General features: G+C 41.9%; 1 protein-coding gene across 1 annotated transcript in view; it reads right to left on the bottom strand.

The window, feature by feature from the left end:
- Window positions 1-860, bottom strand: part of GTDC1 (glycosyltransferase like domain containing 1) — a 451,648-nt gene extending 450,788 nt beyond the window's left edge. The window contains 1 exon segment of the mRNA XM_030209762.1: window positions 639-860. The gene's annotated coding sequence lies outside the window, so the exon portion shown is untranslated.
- Between the last annotated feature and the right edge of the window lie 18,934 nt (window positions 861-19,794).

Here is a 19,794-nt window from a genome sequence, read left to right as displayed (position 1 = left end):
TGTCAAAACAGACTCAAGAAAGCAAATTTTATATCTTTGCCATTTTGGGGACATTAAACACTACCAATTGGAATTGCCGTTAAAGCCTAATTACTACTATTACTACTTAACATTTCTAGAGCGCTACTAGGGTTACGCAGCGCTGTACAATTTAACAAAGAGAGACAGTCCCTGCTCAAAGAGCTTACAATCTAATAGACAAGTGAACGGTCGGTCCGATAGGGGCAGTCAAATTGGGGCAGTCTGGATTCACTGAACGGTAATTCAGCTGCAGTGGCCTTACTTATATATATATATAAAAGGCAAAATGCAGTTAGTTCAGAACTATAAAGTTCAACTGTTGTGTCTTTGAGACACTAGAAATAATAGCTAGAAGTGCTGCAGGAACTTGCTGAATTACAAGGGACAATTGCTGTCAGCATGTGTTGATTACTACTACTACTAGTCTCACTTAAAATAGTGAAGCAGATATAATCTGATTATTGGAACGATATGCTCGGAAAATATTTCACAAGCTTAAATATGAATTTTTTTTTAACCAGGTGCTGGCATGAAATACCAGTCAGTACTACCTTCAGCCTGGTTAACAGTGCATGTAAATCACTTTGGGCATCAAACAGCAGACTGTACTCACGGACCTCTCAGACTGCAGCAGACAAGAGGATGGAGAGCGGGGAAGCAATGTCTTTTCCCTTCTATCAGCCTCTCGCTAATCCTCAACCTTCCCCCAGCACTATTCCTTCCTGGAGCTGGGCAGCAAACCGACGGGAGGGGGGGGGATCCTCGGCCCCGCTCCTGACACAGAAGCACGGGTAAGGCCTTCCCTGTTGGTTTTCTGTTTCTCTTTCGGAACAGGCTGAGCAAAGCCTCGGTGGCTCCTCCCTCATCAGCTTTGTGAATAAACTCGGATGGATGCCGTTCTCAGGCTGAAGCATTGCAACAAGGTACAGACAAGCCCCAGAGTGGACAGCCTGCCTGTCATTCCTTCTCTTAGGAGGCGGGTTTCCCATGTAAGCAAGGATTCAGATTAACCCTCCCGTTGCCGCTTTCAGCATCCTGCGCTTAATACAAGCAGCTTTTGAAAACAGGCATGTTGGTTTGTTTGTTTTTTAATGTGCTGATATCTTTCATGGACGGAACAGGAGCAGCTAGTTATTGCCCTCTTACCCTTTAGACAAGTTCTACTGACTGACCGAGTAGTTAGACTGCACATAAGCAGAGGTTAAAGTTAGATAGTTGTAAAAAAAAGTGACCTTGGGACAAGAAGCACATGTGTCTTTTCTGTTACAGGTTTTTGTACTGTAAACCTGGTCTCACCACAAGGTTTTGGGTACCAGCTAACTCTGCTGGTCAGCACCCAAACCAGGGTCACTACAAAAGTAATGGCATGAAATTGGACTATTGATCGGCACAGCTGAGGTCTTTTTTACATATAGTTTTGAGACACATGTCATTTTTGGTCACTCACAATCAGCATTTCTACAATACGAATGCAAATAGATCTCATGCATATTCATTGGGGAAATCCTGAAAACCAGAATGGATGGCTGCGATTGAAAGCTGGATAACCCTATCGTAGGATTTTAAGCCACTCTTTGGTATATATTCCTACTCTCCACCCCGAGTTTGGTAGCTTTATGCAAACAAACTTTACTAGTACATACTGCAACAGGCAGATATCCAAACTTCATACTTTTCTGTTAACAGTTTCCTTTATATCCAACAGTTCAACTTGCTGAAAGAGGTTTCTATGCCAGTCCAAGACTTTTGGTGTAACTCCTTAGTACTTAATAGTCTATTTATAATTTCTAGGGTATTTATATATTTACAGCACTGCCAGTCCAATACCCGTCTTTTCTGGCAGAATAATCCAAGGCTGTGCTTGCAGCGCTTTTAGCAGCAAGCTGTCCCACTGGCCTTTATTCCAGCAGCAGGACCCACTCAGGATCAGACCTCCCTTCTGTCCTCTCCTCCACAGGTGCACTTCTTCGAGCTACTGCCTCTGGTACTGAACAGGCTCTTTCCTGTTCCACTCCCAGGCTGGGTTAAATCCTTCTACGCACCTGGAGCACTCACACTCCAGTTGATACTTTTATTAGCAAAAAACCTCCTCTTTATCCAGCCTTAGGTTGGGCCTATCCAGGACACCCCCTCTCCTCACTGGTCCTTACAGGGTGAAGGCAACCAAAGACCATGTGCTGGTTAATCCTATCACTTTTATTACCTTCCAACTCCACCCCAACTATGACACCTACTGTCAGTTACTCTTTGCAAATTCCTCCCTCTGGGCTTGGCTCCACTCCCACCCACTGACACTGCTGTCCCCCCCCCCCCCCCCACCCCCCCCCAGTGACTCTGGAGAGTTCTACAGCAGTCTAATAATCCCCCAAGGACATTTCCTACTCAATTTACCAGGAGATTAAAGCACCATCTGTAAAAAAAAAAAAAGCAAATGATAACCTCCAGGTCCTCAGCAAAGTGCTCAGTAAAATTGCTGAGAAGAACCTGTGCTAGTACTGAACCCCAGGCTTATTCCAGTAATCACTGGCTTCTCTTAAGTGGACTCCATTTCCTACATCTCTCCATCCTTGTGATGGTGTAAATGCTATGTAAATAAATTAGCTGCTTAACTGACAAAATTAAAACAGTTACTGGGAAAATGAAGGAGAAGACTGACCTGGTGGCTCAGCTGGTGCTCTGTTATAGATGTAGGCATATGCCCATAGGCGGTCAGTGACTCATCTGTTTGGGGAGACTAAAGTGGGCAGGACTAGGGTGGGGTGTAGGGCAGAGCAAGGCAGAACAGAGCAAATGAAAACCTTTGGGGTAGGGGCAATACCTATTTCAGCAGGCAAGGAACAGAGGAGCACTTTTGAACACAGCAAGGAAGGAAGGAATCCCTCATTGTGTGGCACTGGTACAACTGTACCAGCCGTTCCTCACCCCCACCCTCTCACCTCAATACCTCTGTTATTGATGGGAATATGCAAACTGAGTACATTCCAGGAATTATGTGCCAAAAAATTAAAATAGCACACATACAACATATTAAATAGAACAAAGCAAATTTCTAATGTTGTAAAATCTGGGTATTTTTGGCTGTATCGTTTACGGTCAATTCAAAATTACTTAAGACTTCAGTTCATTACGTACTTTACTTCATGCCTTTGTCATTTCTTGATTGGACTATTGTAATATCACATACACAGGCCTTCCCCAATTTTAATTACGTAGACTCCAGACTCTTCAAAATTTTGCAATTTGGCTGTTTAGGGCAAAACACTTTGATTCTGTTACTCCTTTATTTTTAAATCTTCACTGGTTATCTGTTTCCTACCACGTCTGGTTTAAAATCCTGTTACTTGCTTTCAAAACATATTCTGGTAGTCCTGCATATCTTTCTTCTTTAATTATCCCTAGATGCTAACCACTTGGTACTACCATCCCCTAAACAAGCTCACTATGAGTCAACTTGAAACTTTGCATTTTATTTTTTGGCCCCCACCTCTTTGGAATACTCTGCCCTCAGCTATTAGAGCAGAACTTTCTCTTACTATATTAAAAAAAAAAAAACATATTTCTTTCAATTAGCCTTTCCATCCAGTTCTCATTGATCGTGTTCAGCTTCGTGTCAGATTTGCTATATGGAGTTCTGTTTCCCTGTTTGGATTTTATGTTACTATTTTATATTGTTAACTGCTTTGACCTATTGTGATGTAAAAGTGCTATATCAAGTTTTAAATAAACAATATTTGCAGTTTTCTGGAAATATATGCAAGGGCTTTAACACTTTGACTCCCAGTCAGCCCTAGCATCTCAGTCTACCATCTTCCAGTTGGCCATGTGAACAGTGGTGTTCAGCAGGACTGTAACATAAATCCTGTTGTTAATGGCAACCATAAAATGATTTTCCTATTAATTATTTTATTAGGTTGCCTGGCTACCAGGCTTCAGATCTTCTGGCCTTTAGTTTACTGTTGAGTTAACAGACATGTTTCAAATATGTTTTATCTCTATCTATTGCTTAGAGCAGCAGTCTGAAAACCAGGGAAGCCAGAGTTCAAATCCTACTGCCACCCCTTGAGATCTTGGACAAGTCACTTAACCCGCCAGTACCTTAGGAACAAACTGTAAGCCCTCCAGAGTCAGGGACATACCTGCTATATTGAATTCCAGAGTTTACTTACATGTTGAGTGAAGAAATATTTTCTCCAAATATTTTAAATTTACTACTTCGCCGTTTCATTGTGTTCCTCCTAGTCCTAGTAGTTTGGAAAGAGTAAACAAGCGATTCACGTCTACCCTTTCCACTCTACGCATTATGTTATACAGCTCTATCATATCTCCCCTCAGCTGTCTTTTCTCCAAGCTGAAGAGCCCTAGCCACTTTAGCCTTTCCTCCTAGGGAAGACGTCCCATCCTGTTTATCATTTTCGTCACCCTTCTCTGTACCTTTTCTAATTCCACTATATCTTATTTGAGATGTGGTGACCAGAATTGCAGACAATATTCGAGATGTGATTGCACTGTGGAGCTATACAAAGGCATTATAACATCCTCATTGATTTATGGAATAGAATACTAAAGTGCTCCTTGGACCTTATGTTGCTAATTATTCAATGGAGCAAAAGAGTAATTAATGAAGAGAAAAAAAATGGTGGCTCAGGACTAAAGCAATTTAAAATCCAAATTAGGTGATCAAATTTTTGAAAATCGGCACAGAGAAATTAAAGAAATACTAAATAAATATGGTGAAGTGGTAAAAAAACAAAAAATGAAAAAAAAGTTAACACCCGATGCAAAGGACTATTCACTTAACAGCGTTTATGTTTGGTCTCAAGCAAGGATGATACAAAAGATATGAATGGTAGACACGTGGAGGGGCATAATCGAACGCAAACACTTATCTCCATGGGCGTTTATCTCTGAGAATGGGTCCGTGGAGGGGCGGGCCGAACTGTATTTTCGAAAAAATGGACGTTTTTCAGCTGGGCGTTTGTTTTTTTTAGCGATAATGGAAACTAAAAATGCCCAGCTCAAATATTTCCTAATCCAAGCCATTTGGTCATGGGAGGGGCCAGGATTGGTAGTGCACTCGCCCCCCTGATATGCCAGGACACCAACTGGGCACCCTAGGTCAGTGCGGTGGACTTCAGAAAAAGCTCCCACATGCATAGCTCCCTTACCACGGGTGCTGAGCTCCCAACCCACTCCCCCAAAACCCACTACCCACAAATGTACTACACTACCATAGCTCTTAGGGGTGAAGGGGGCACCTACATGTGGGTACAGTGGGTTTTGGAGGCCTCCCATTTACCAGCACAAGTGTTACAGGTGGGGGGGGATGGGCCTGGGTCCACGTGGCTGAAGTGCACTGCGGTACCCACTAAAAGTGCTCCAGGGACCTGCATACACGCAGGCCTCTAGGACTTGTTGCTGCTGTATAACATTGGCACACCAGTTGACACCTGAACACTAATCTCTCCGAAAACGTCCTTTATTGGAATAACCGCGTTTACTCACAGTTAACTGCAGATCAGAGGTTGTGCCCCACTGGCAACGAGTCTCCCTGGTACTGAGATTAGCAGTAGGTCAGAGCTGGCAGAATGCTGTACAATGCCCTCTTTCAGCCACATTCAAGGTAAGAACTAAGTTGTCTAACGTGGCTAACACAGGAAAGGGAACTAAAACTGGCTTACAAAAATGGCCACTACCGCATGGACTACAACAGGAAACATAACAGGGCACACTCTGACCCAGTAGGCAGGGGGAAAAGCTCCATGGGAAAAGAGCCTACCAACTACCAACATCGTGAGACTGTAACACAAACTAATGAAATCACGGAGCCCAATACCCTACACCCACCACAATGCAATGCTGATGTGACCCTGTACTGCATCCAAGAGCCACATCTGACCCAGGGAAAGGCTGTGACAGGATTGAACACATTCTGCTGTCATGGAGGTGGGTACGGCATTTGAGGCTGGCATACAGGCTGGAAAAAGTTTTTAAAGTGGGGTTTTTTTTTGGTGGGAGGGGGTTAGTGATCACTGGGGGAGTCCGGGGAGGTCATCCCCGATTCTCTCCAGTGGTCATCTGGGCAGTTGGGGCACTTTTTTGGGACTTGTTCGTGAGAAAAAAGGGTCCAAAAAAAGTGACCCAAAATCGCTGTCAAAACGCCTTTTTTTTCGATTATCAGCTAAAGACGCCCATCTCTCCTCAGCTGATAACCACGCCCCAGTCTCGCCTCCACCACGCCTCCGACATGCCCCCATCAACTGTATTCGTTTCCGCGATGGAGTGCAGTTAGAAACGCCCAAAATCGGCTTTCGGGGGATCCAAGATGGCCGTCTGACCAGACGTGTGTGCGAGAGCTCCAAAGTTTTCTGTTTGAGGACTGGCGACACGGAGCGCTCCCCGAGAGTAATGGGGAAGAGGAAAGGCAAAACTGTGGCTCCTACCTCCTCGAGCACAGTTAATGTGCCCACCAAGTCACAACCCACGCTGGAGAGCTATGGAATCCGCCCACCGGGAACGCCAGCTCTTGCTTCTATAAGCTCCACAATGCCATCTTTGGAGCACAGCATAGAGGGAGCCTCATTGAGCCCCCTTGCCGGTTTGACCCCTCCACAACCTGGGAGAATTAGCGGGACTGAGAGCGGGCCGTATGAGGGAGCGACCGGAGTTGTCGACTTTCCGACGGCTGTGGGAGGACCAGCCCTCGCTTCAACCCCAGGTACTGTAACAACAGAAGGGGGTTATGTACCCCTAGGAATAATCCAGGGAGAGCTTTCTCCCGGATTAGGAAGAGGTCCGTCAAAACCGGAAAAAGTCCCTATTGACACTCTCTGGGAGGCCATCCAAGGGGTAAACACGTCTCTACAGCAGATATTTAACTATGCTCAAACTGAAATAAGTCAAATAAAAACTATTAATGCACAGATATCCACTAACGTTGAAAGCCATATTGCCAAATTGGAAACTTGTGACTTTGAGTTAAAATCTTTGCAAGCTATTGTGGTGTCTGTAATTAAAGAAAATAAAGCCCAGGCACGCAAACTGGAATATACTGAAAATCAGTTAAGAAGCAATAACTTAAGGTTTTTGAATTTTCCATTTTCTTCATTTGTTACAGCTATTGAACTTTTAAAAAAATATTTCCTGGAGATTCTAGATATTTTGATAGAAAGTCACCCTTTGGTGACTCGAACACAATATCTTAAAAAATCACTTGTCCAACTAATGGAACACCAGAACCTCCGCAGGAACTGAATTTAACTGATTTTCTTGAAAGATCCGAAATTTCAGATCGAGCTACATTGCTTGTTACCTTCGCACTGGAGTCGGATAAAAATCTGGTATTGCGTACTTATTTCCGAAAAATGAATGCCATCTTTATGGGAGCTAAAATTCAGATTTTCCCAGATCTAGCTCGAGAGACTCAAGCCAGGAGGAAGGAATTGATGGTTTTTAAACCAAAAATTCTTTCACTTGGGGGAACTTTTGTTATTAAATTTCCTTGTAAATGCATGATCTCTTTGCATGGAGTCTATTACCTTTTTTCCTGTCCTAAAAGATTACAAGAATTTATTACTGCTAGAGAGAATGTGAGGGTTACCCCTGAAATGGTTTCTTCCAGTTAATGTGCTGTCTAGGCTGCATGATCCTAAAATCCTTCTAGTCAGTTTAAATTATGATATAATTCTATTTATGTATTAGATGTTTGGATTTATTTCCTATTCTTGGATCCTCCTATTGTGGACAAAATATATTTGTATTTTTTCTTTATTTTTATTTTTGCTGTAGCTTATTGAGTTAAGCAAAATATTGTGAATTTCTAAACATTTTGATGTAATATCATCTCTATGTAAGTAATTGAAAATTAATAAAAGATTGAAATTTAAAAAAAAATTGGCTTTCGATTATACTGATTTGGGCGCCTTTGCGAGAAAAACGCCCATCTCCCGATTTGGGTCAAAATATAGGCGTTTTTCTTTTTTGATTATAGGCTTGGAAACTAAGCTTTCATTCTTCTTCGTCAAACTCATCCAGCGGCAATGATTCGTCAGATAGTTTTTTAGAAACAAGGAAAGGAAATTACAGAAGGTCCCACGGGAACAACAATCGAGGAGGAAGACGGGTCATTCTCAGACAAGATACAGAAAGAATCAATGGTAATCTTTCATCTAGACAATCGAGTAATGCTGAAGAGAGAGTATTATCTAAAGGTTTTTCCTTTGTTCCTTCAAATCACTTTGATGAGTTTCAATTCAAGATAGTTGTAATGATGTAATAAATCATTCAAAGTGTATGTAAATATTTTGGTTGGTCTTCTGAAGATGATTTTTCAGGCTTTAGAATTAAATCTGATTGGACACCACCTGGTCCCTTAGACACAACCATTATGATTTTCCACCAAGTTGTCTTAAATGAAGTCTCTAGAGAAACGTTCACATTTAGAAATAATTTAAATCAGGAAGAAAGAATGGCCATCAAAACTCTGCAAAATGATAAATCAATAATAATTAAAAAAGCTGATAAAGGAGGAGCAATTGTTGTTATAAACAGAGTGGATTATGAAAAAGAAACAGAGAGACAATTGAATGATCAAAAAGTGTATAGGAAATTAAAATTGGATCCAACTACAAAACTCCAAAAAAGAATTAATGTCATCACCCAGGAAGGAATTCGGATTGATTTTTTTTTTATGAAAGATGGAGTTTAAATATTTAAATAATACATATCCTGCGATTCCTGTTTTGTTTTGTTTTTTTTATTTACTTCCTAAAATCCATAAAAATGCTGAAAAGCCGCCTGGACATCCAATTTTCTCATCACATGGTTCTTTGTTGGAACCTTTATCAACATTTGTTGATTCTTTCATAAGGACTGAACTTGAGAAACGTATAACATTTATCAAAGACACAACACATTTTCTCAACATTCTTCAGGACATTTTAATCACAGAGAAAAAATAGCTAATGGTAACATTAGATATTGTTTATTTATACACATCTGTGCCTCAAGACAATGCAGTTATTATATTAAGAACCATTTTGGAACAAAGAGAAAGGCCACATAAAGTCCAGAACGAATTAATTATTAATTTAGCAAGATTGGCAATGAATGAAATTTTTTTTCTTTTCAATGGGCAGTTATATCATCAAATCTCAGGGGTTGCTATGGGTGTAACCTTCGCCCCATCCATAGCATGCCTTTTTATGAATGATTTAAAAATGGATTTTTCATTCTCCTTTCCTGGAACATATTCTATCCTGGCATTGTTATATTGATGATGTTTTTTTATTATGGACTGGTGACATTTCAGAATTAATATCATTCGTTAAATGGTTGATTTCATGCAATTCACATTTGATTATTCGTTTGATATTATAACATTTTTAGATGTAGACATACAGCAGATCTCTTATGGATTTATCACTAAAGTGCATCAAAAACTGTCTAACAAAAATACATTTTTACACTCCACAAGTTGTCATCCCCATCACTGTAAAGAAGCATTACCGTATTCCCAATTTTTGTGTTATCAATGATTATGTAGTAATAAGGATGATTTCAAAACACAATCTAAAAAACTAATTAAAGATCTGAAAGAACATGGGTATAAGGACAAAATTTTAAAGAAAGCTTATAAAAGGGTTAAGTATAATGAAAGAGACTAACTATTGAAGAAATCAGACAAATCATTTGATAAGCAAAAAGTTCTTACATTCATTAGCAAATATAACAACGCTATCCCAAGGATTTCTAATATAATTAAGGTTATCAATAGAAATCAAACAAAATAAAACATGGAAAAGAAAATAAGTTGATACCTTTTTTATTGGACATAACTTAATACATTTCTTGATTAGCTTTCGAAGGTTGCCCTTCTTCCTCAGATCGGAAATAAGCAAATGTGCTAGCTGACAGTGTATATAAGTGAAAACATTCAAGCATTACTATGACAGTCTGACAGGGTGGGAGGAGGGGGGTGGGTAGGAGGTATGCATGGGGACATCAAAGCATATCATTGATATTCTAACAGGATGGGTGTGGATAGGTGAGGGGAGGGTGATCAACAGAGACATACAGCTTTATGGTTTATTTTGTTTGATTTCTATTGATAACCTTAAGAGTGGACTAACACGGCTACCACACTCCTCTACTTAATATAATTAAGAATCAGTGGCATATTATGAAGTCACATGATTTATTTAAAGATACCTCATTACAAATTTCCTATTCACGTGGAAGAAATCTAAAGGAAATCCTAAGTCCTTCTAACTTACAATCTACATCTATGAAAAATACTAATATTCCACGCGGTTATTATAAATTTGGAAGGTTCAAAAATTGTAATATGACTTTACAGTTAAAATCTTGTATAAATCCTCATGATAAGAAAGAGTATCATCTAAAACATTTTAGTAATTGCGACAGTATGTATGCAGTATGTTATTTTCTGTCCATGCGAGAAGTTTTATGGGGGAAAAACAACACGCAGTTTTAAGATAAGATTAAATGAACATGAAAGTAATCTGAAAAGGAACCGTGCTGAAGCACCACTGGTCAGTCATTGCAAAGAATTCAATCACAAGTTCGACCATTTGAAATGCTTCATTATTGATCTTATCAAGCCGAATGTTAGAGGAGGAGATCGTGCAAAATTACTTCTGCAACGAGAACAAAGACGGATACTTCGGTTAAATGCATTAGAACCTATTGGTTTGAACAGCACCACTGAGTGGCGAGCATTTTTCAGTTAACTTGGTAAATGTATATATGGAGTAGTTCTTGATGAGCTTGTTAATTGAATAATTGTCAATTATTCTGCTGATGAACAGATAGACTAAGAAACAGTCCATTTTTTTGTAAAACAAAATCAACACAAAGGACACCATACATTTAACCAGTGATTTAATGTTTACAAGAACAGATCTGTGCAGCTGTTTCCTCGATGTTTTACGTGGAGGGGCATAATCGAACGGGGGCGCCCAAGTTTTCCTGAGGGCATTCTCGCAGGACGTCCTCGGGAAGGGGAAGGGAAACCCGTATTATTGAAACAAGATGGGCGTCCATCTTTCGTTTCGATAGTACGGTCGGGGACGCCCAAATCTTAACATTTAGGTCGACCTTAGAGATGTTCGTCCCCGGTTTTCAGCAACAATGGAAACTGAGGACGCCCATCTCAGAAATGACCAAATCCAAGCCATTTCGTCATGGAAGGAGCCAGCATTCGTAGTGCACTGGTCCCCCTGACATGCCAGGACACCAACTGGGCACTATAGGGGGCACTGCAGTGGACTTCACAAATTGCTACCAGGTGCATAGCTCCCTTACCTTGTGTGATGAGCCCCCCAAACCCCACTCCCCACAACTGTACAACAGTACCATAGCCCTAAGGGGTGAAGGGGGCACCTACATGTGGGTACAGTGGGTTTGTGGTGGGTTTTGAAGGGCTCACATTTACCACCACAAGTGTAACAGATAGGGGGGTATGGGCCTGGGTCCGCCTGACTGAAGTGCACTGCACCCACTAAAACTGCTCCAGGGACCTGCATACTGCTATCAGGGAGCTGGGTATGACATTTGAGGCTGGCATAAAATATTTTTAAAGTTTTTTTAGGGTGGGAGGGGGTAAGTGACCACTGAGGGAGTAAGGGGAGGTCATCCCCGATTCCCTCCGCTAGTCATCTGGTCAGTTCGGGCACCTTTTTAAGGCTTGGTAGCAAGAAAAAAATGGACCAAGTAAAGTTGGCCAAGTGCTCATCAGGGACGCCCTTCTTTTTTCCATTATCAGCCGAGGATGCCCATATGTTAAGCAGGCCCCAGTCCTGCCTTCGTTATGCTTCCGACACATCCCCGGGAACTTTGGTTGTCCCCACGACGGAAAGCAGTTGAGGACGCCCAAAATTGGCTTTTGATTATGCCGATTTGGGCGACCCTAAGAGAAGGACGCCCATCTTCCGATTTGTGTCGAAAGATGGGTGCCCTTCTCTTTCGAAAATAAGCCTGATAGTGATCACAATCATTGATAAATGCTATGAGTATGTTGATACACACAATGAAGTAATTAACAATTAATTAACAATATCCTGATATCCATAGCAGCACAATGAATGATTTTGAGGTCTTAAGAATGCTGTTCAATGATTAGTTACAATTTAATTGACCACATGACTAAAAAGGGCAGGATTCCTCTTGACAAACATCTCCCGACATGTTGCTGAACAAGCAGCAAACAGGATAAAATGTAAGTTAAAACATTTAAGAAAATACGAGGGGAACAAGCTGTTCATTATGGTTAAAACGTTAAATATTTCACACATGCCAGTAACCTTGGTTGTCTCTTTTCTAATAAAAGATGTATATATTTTGTAGGTGATCTTTGAAATGAATGATACCATCCTTTGTAACTTCCACACGTCAATGCACAAGTCCTGAAGAAGTCGTTAGAGTGAAACAGGTCAGGCCGCCGTCGGGTGTTAGCTAAGTGCTCGACTTTTCGTTATTATTAAATAAGTCAAATACACAGTCATTATTGAATGAAAAAAGGGAATGTTTTCTGTGAAAAATTAAGAAGAAAACAAAGAGGATGAAAATCTTTTTTTTTTTTTTAAAAAGGACTAACAAATAAATTTGAATAAAATAAGAAAAACATTAAGAGGTTTTTAGACCAACCCCAGTGAAAGATTCTAAAATTCAAGTAAGCGTTTGGGTGTTCTGAGGTCTTTTCCTTGTTTTAAGAAAAAGAAATAATATGTCTTTGTACTATTACTGGACCCTTCATTATTGTGATCTATTTGATTCTTTAGTGCCACAGTTGTCTTTCTCATTTTTTTTGATACTTGGTCTATCTAGATGACATCCTGGGCTCTCTACCTCCCTACATGAGCATTGAATTCATGTTGAGATGGTGCTGCAGCACCTAAGGGAGAATGGCCTATACTCTAAGCTGGAGAAATGTTCCGTTGAGCAGACAGACCTTCCCATGTTGGGGTATTACAGTTTCTTCTTCCAGCCTTCAGATGGATCCAGACAAATCTGCAGCAATACAGGACTGGCCACAACCCACGGGTCTTAAGATCCTTCAGAGATTCCTGGGCAGCTATTGCTGGCAATTTATCCACAATTACTGCAGACTCACAGCACCTCTCACCACCCTCACTTGCAAATGGGCGAACGCTCGCAACTGGTCAAAGCTCAGCTGGCCTCCTCCAAGCTTAAGGAGGCTTTTCTGTTGGCTCCCGTACTGCAACAACCTGACATATCATGCCCCTTCTTTGTTGAAGTGGATGCCTCCTCTGTAGGGGCTGGAGCTGTCCTTTCTCAGGCCTCCCTCAGTGGGAGACTTTTGCCTTGTTCCTTCTTTTCTAGGAACTTCATCCTGGCCGAGCAGAACTATACCACTGGGGATCGCTCACTTCTAGAGGAGTGGCGACACCTTTTCAAAGGGGCTGCATGTCCATTTACCATCAACCATAAGAACTTGATATATTTACAAGATTCCAAAAGACTGAACACCTGTCATGTCAGGTGGTCACTCTTCTTCTTCTCCTGCTTTGATTTTCATTTGGCCTATCATTTAGCAGAGAAGAATGTCCGGGCTGATATCCTTTCCTGGTTCTTCAACTCCACTGGCACCATCTCTGATCCTCAATCTATCATCGATCCAAGGAAGATTCTGGGCATCTCCCAGATTATAGTACCACCAGGGTAGAAGCTGGTTCCCAAGCAGCTAAGAAGGAAGACCTTGCAGTGGGCGCATGACTCTAAATTATCAGGGCATTGTTTGGTGGCATGCCATTATTGGTGGTCTCAAATGGCTCTGGAAGTGCAAGAATACATCAACTCATGTGTCAGTTGTGCCATGAATAAGCAGTGATGTGTGCCCTTGGGACTTGCTCAAGCCTCTTCCAGTTCCTGAGTGACCCTGGTCAGATATTGCCATGGATTTTGTTACCGATATTCTACCCTCTCATGGGTATACCACTATCTGGGTGGTGGTAGATCGCTTCTCTAAGATGACACACTTTGTTCCCCTGCCTGATTGGCCCATCTCTTTATCAAGGAACAATTTTGTCTCCAAGGCCTGCTGGAACTCATAGTCAGCGATTGTGGAGTGGAGTTCAGTTCACTCTCGCTTCTGGCAGAAACTATATAAGTACTTCAGCATCCAGTTGGACTACTTCGCAGCCTATCACCTTCAGTCTAACAGCCAGATGCAGAGGGTAAACCAGACACTAAAGAGCTTCCTCTGAGTCTACGTTCCAACCTTGATGTTTCAGCTACTCCCTGAAATGACTCTGTCGAGCCAACCCCCGGGGCTCTTGTAATAGCCAACCTCAAGGGTTCTTTTACAAGCCAACATCTAGACAAACCCTGTCATGTTACAGCCAGTTTGCTAGTCACTGCCTAGTCCTACACTTCTGCCTGTCTGAGTCAGGTCCTGCCTTCTCCAGATCCCGGTCTCTGCCAGGTAGAGCCAACTTTGTCATGGTCCAAGGGCTCTCCTTCCCCAACAGTGACACCTGGTCCTCAGGGCACACCCAACCAGTCAGGTTTCAGGATTTCCACAATGAATATGCATGAGAGATATTTGCTTACCAAGTAGTCAGTGCATGCAGGTCTATCTACTTCAGGAAGCAGGTGAAAGCTTGAACCTCCACCCAGGCCTTTAATAAAATAAGTAACTACTAACTTGCTAGTCATACACATACACAAGGCGCAACACCAGCAGCATATACAGTACCATTGTTGGGCATGTTTATCCACTCCTACCCTAGCTGAGAACATTCAAGCATCTTTCTGACTTCATGTGCAACTTTCATTAAAATTAGTCCCTTTATTTTCTAGCTCCTGTTACTCTATCTAATGTATCTATATGTTCCATCATTGCTTACACTCTATGCTGTCTATTAATTTGTTTTATTGTGTTGACATGGTAATGTAGCATACTATGCCATACCTTGTATTATTTGAATATTTTTACTGCTATAATTGTCTATTACCTATGATTGACTTATTCATGCTGTACACTGCCTTGAGTGAATTTCTTCAAAAAGGCAGTAAATAAATCCTAATAAATATCTCTGGCTGGGTGTGCTCTGAGGACTAGGATTGAGAAGCATTGGCCTAGGGTGCCAGAATTTGAAGGTACCAACACCCAAGCCATAGTGGAGTTGACTCTTCTTTACTTTAGGGCAGGGGGTTCTCAACCCAGTCCTTGGGACATACCAAGTTAATATAGTTTTCAAGATACCCACAAGCAATATGCATGAGATAGATCTGCATAAATATTTATCTCATATGTATTCATTACAGATATCCTGAAAACTGAGTGGTGTGATGTGTCTGGAGGATTGGTCTGAGAACCCCTGCTTTAGGGCTATGTGCATTTGCTATTTCAAAGGGGAACCTCTGTGGCACTATAGCTTTCCTATCTTCTTCTGGATCTTTGAAAAATACAACCCCTCCATCCTCCACCACTCTATGGGTCCTTCTCCAATCTCTGCTGCCCACTGTCCTCTGCTCTCTGACCCCACTATCTGCCTTTCTCAACCCAATTCCCCCCCCCCCCAACCCCGGAGTCTGGAATCGCTCTTCCTCCCCCTTCTGGGTCTAATGTCTTCTTCTCCTCTGCAGTTGGCAGAGGCAGCGCTGTAGACAGGCCACCCCACGTGCAGCTGGCCCCATCATGGCCTTTCCTCTGCCACATCCCACCTCCTGTGATGTCACTTTCTGTAGACATGGCAGAGGAAAGACCCTGGGCCGCCTATCTTATAGTGCTGCTTTTGCAGGGGAGAGAAGGGGAACAGAAGATGTCGGACCACAGAGAGAGATACCAAACCTGAACGGGGGGGGGGGGGGGGGGGAGAAAGAGAGAGAGAGAGAGAGAGAGAGAGAGATGCCAGACCATGGGGGGAGGGGTGTTTAAAAGTGGAAGAGGGAGAGATGCTGGCTGCATAGTTGAAGAGGACAGAGGTAACAGGAGAGAGAGAGATGAAGAAATGCTGGTCCTAGGGTAGGGGGTGCAAGAGGAAAGGAAGGGAGAGGAGAGAAGCTGGACATAAGTAAAGACAGGGACACAAGAGAAGAGCTGCTGGGCATGGAGGGAACATGGAGACAGACACAGTGGGGTGATGCTGGATAGAATGGATATGGGATGCAGAGGAAAGTTGGACTTGGATAGAGTAAAGAAATGTCAAAAAGGACAGAGACCCAAGACAGTTAAGTAAAAACAGAAAATCAGAAGAGAGGCTCTTGGACCAAAGCAATGACGGTAAAGTAGAAAAATGTTTTTGTTTTTGTTTTTTTTTTTTGGGGGGGGGGGAGGAATGTACATTTCTGATAGCTTACATTTCAGTTTTATTTGTAATACTTTGACAAGTTTTCTATATTAGTTATGTAAACTACATTGAACCTGAGTTTTATTCGGGCTAATGCAGGATATAAATGTCATAAATAAACAAATAAATAAAATATAGGTCTGAAATATGTCTGTTTTTGCAGGGTTTATTTACTGGAACTCTCAAGGGACACTGGCTCTGTGACTGCTTCAGGAAAAATAAACATTTATGTTTCTAAAATGGGTGACAATCATTTATGTTCCCTAGGGCAAGTGTTAAACATGCTGGAGGCATGGCAGAAATTTGGAAAGGGCCCCCAAAGTCCACCAGCAGGCTGATTTAGGTACCCTTGGAGCCTCCTCTAACAAGGGGACCTAGGGCAACTGCCCAGTTTGCACCTCTCTAACACTGGCCCTGATATTCTGGCACAAAGATTATTTATGTTGTTTATGTTATGCTGCTATTTCCAAATGTAAATCTGTATGTGTTGGCACATGCCCATATTCACCTGTTGATATTGTAAACATTTATGATTCTAAAATGGATGTTCCTGTTGCGTGAAACCAGCACACAAACGCCAAGTAAAACCTGGTGTAAATACTGGTGCCTTAGTTAGGTGCAGATCAGATATAGTTTATAACTTGCGCGTAACTTAACGCCCATAACCTGCTAATTCCACGCACATGGCCAAACCACCTTTTTGACAACACGCATTAGAATTTACGCGTACCACATTATAGAATACACTTAGCGAATTCTGCACATAAGTTCTAATTAATGCCAATTAGTTCTAATTGTTCATTACCATCCAATTAACAGCACTAATTGGCTTGTTAACCAATTAGGTTATGCGCATTGTTGTGGAATACGCTTAGATTTCCATGCAGAAATCTACTAGCGATATATAGGATCTGGGGGCATATGCTCACATGTGCTATGCCACTCTGTATCTGGACTCAGGTGGGGGAGGGGAAAGAGTTGTTGAATCTAGGTGAGTGGCTGGCAGAGCCAGGGGAAGATGAAGGGTGCTCATAGTAGTAGGGAGGAGGAAGCAAGAAAACAGAGGAGGATGTGGGCATTTCCTTGGGAAAAGAAAGGCAGAGGGGAGTGCAAAGGGGGGGGGGGGGGAGAGAGGAATATGGGAAAGGGGTTGCTGGGGATTAGGAGGAAAAGAGCTGTCTGATGAGTATGAGATGGTAAAACAGCCTGGTGAGAAAGAGGAGTTTCAGGGGCTGAGGTTAGAAGAGAAAGAGCTGCCGTTGGGTAGGAAGAGAGAAGTTGTTGGGGAATGGGAAGGAGAGAAAGGGACTCTTGGAGCTGGGGTGGAAAAGGAGATGCTGTAGCAGAGATGCTGCTGGCAGGTAACAAGAGGGGAGGGGAGACACACTAAGGTGTGCTTAATGCTGTCTAATACTCTTTCACTGGCCCTAATCTGAACAGTAAATTGAAGTTGGAAGTTTGTAGCCATGTGATTTATCTTCTGTAGGGCTATAAATGTTACAGTGCTCTATAAATAATAAAATATAATTTAACTGACAATGTTTTTGTATTAGGTAAATTAACAAGGAAAGGATGAATAAAGAGAAGTCAAAGCACTTAATCAACTTGAAAGCCTTATGTTGTTAGAATAAAACCCAGCAGTCGTGCTAGTAACTGAAGGCATGAAAACTTTGAAATGTTTTTGCCTGTGCCAATAGATTTTCTATGACTCCATACATTGAAGAATTTCCTGGATCATAAATTTCCTATATCTGCTATGCCTGTTTTTTTGGGGGGGTGGGGGGGAATGAATGATGTATATAATCACCTCACCTTAGTTATTTTTTTCTGTGATTAGGTAAATATTCATTTTTATTATTTTGAAGATCTTGCCTCATTGCTGTTGATCGTCCTCCAGTCCCCCATGCCACTGTGGTCTTCTTAACAATCAGTTTCCTTGTATAATGTGGATTTCATTTTTTTGTTGTATTTATTTTCCTGATCAAGAGATATTTGTTGATATGTATTCTTAAAATCAGGCAGAGAGGCAGAGCAATACCTGACCATTTGTAATTTGGGCCTCTTCTAGAAAGAGGTTGAAGCTAGGAGTGATAGCATCAGAGTGAGGAACTGGTTGCAAAAGGAAACTTCTTTGATTATACAGTCTTGCCTGACTGTTTGAACCCTGTCATAGGTTCTTGATCCTCCTAGGCCCTTAATTTTAAGCATAATAGGACAGCTTTAGCTTTTTAACCTAGACATTATAAGGACTAGTGCTGTGCTACCCAAGCCAGTAGATAAAGTCAAGGAGTATCCAGGTGTCAGAAAGCTGCTTAAATACCTGCCGTTGTGAATGGCAAAGGGAACCAGGAACCCTTACCTCCCTCTTGAGTTAGTAAGAAGGAGAAGAGACTGGTCTACTTGTGTATCTATTACCACAAGGCGATCAGGATTTCATCCCATCTATTGGTGATTCAGAAACACCACAAGGCTAGAGGAAATACATAATCTATACCATCTACTGGGTTCATGAGGATCCCAACATAGTGAAGTGGATCCCAAGTACAAAGGACCTGCACCTCGGTTCACAGATCACCTGAGTCTAATTACAAATTACTTCTGAATTGTACTGTATGTGGGACCATATTGTGAACTGTGCTCTACTGCTACCCACCATAGCAGGTGTTTTGTTAACATGGACTGCATTTAACCCAAGGCCGGATTAAGTTCAACTGATGCCCTAAGCACAGTCCAACAGTGGTGCCCCTCGGTTCTTCCATTGCTTAACTGAAAAGACATTAAGACTCAATAAGTGCTAATAAATATAATTATTGTATGAAACAAAACATCATATATTTTTATAATGATTAGAAAAACACCAAAATTCATGTTGGATAATGGATGTGGCAGATGGCAGTGAAAGAGTTAAGGCCTTGATAGGTAGGGGAGGGGGGGGGGGGAAATCTGTGGTGCTCCCCTTCCCTTGGTGTCCTAAGCAGTACTTGTTTTGCTTTATGGTTAATCCAAGGCTGGTTTAACCCCAGCTAACCTCAGTAGTAGAAATAAGAAGTTAAGAAAAGCTGGACTTTTGTTTGAGATTGGAGATTGGAGTTGGGAATGAATAAACTCAGAAATTTTGTAAATATAATTACTTTCTATCAGAGGTATAGCCAGACCTCGATCTGGGAAGGGACATGAGCTCAAAGTGGTGATGGGGGCACATTTTATCCTGTCTACCAACTGCTCTTGACCCATGCCATAACCCCACATACCTAGGCTGACAGGGGTCCTCAAGCCCCATCAGCAAAAGCTTTCCTGTGGTGATATTCACTGCCTGCTCTGCTTTCCTGCCCCAGCACACATGCTTGTTTTTAGTAAAACTGAGCATGTGCGAAGCTCTTTGTTTGGTCTACCTGTGGGGTAACCTTTGGCCCATGACAGTATCACTTCCTTTTCCTCACCA

This window comes from Microcaecilia unicolor, chromosome 7 (assembly GCF_901765095.1).
Source record: "Microcaecilia unicolor chromosome 7, aMicUni1.1, whole genome shotgun sequence".
Classification (NCBI taxonomy): Eukaryota; Metazoa; Chordata; class Amphibia; order Gymnophiona; family Siphonopidae; genus Microcaecilia; species Microcaecilia unicolor.
Note: the sequence above shows the minus strand (reverse complement) of the source record. Positions and strands in the feature narration are given on the sequence as shown.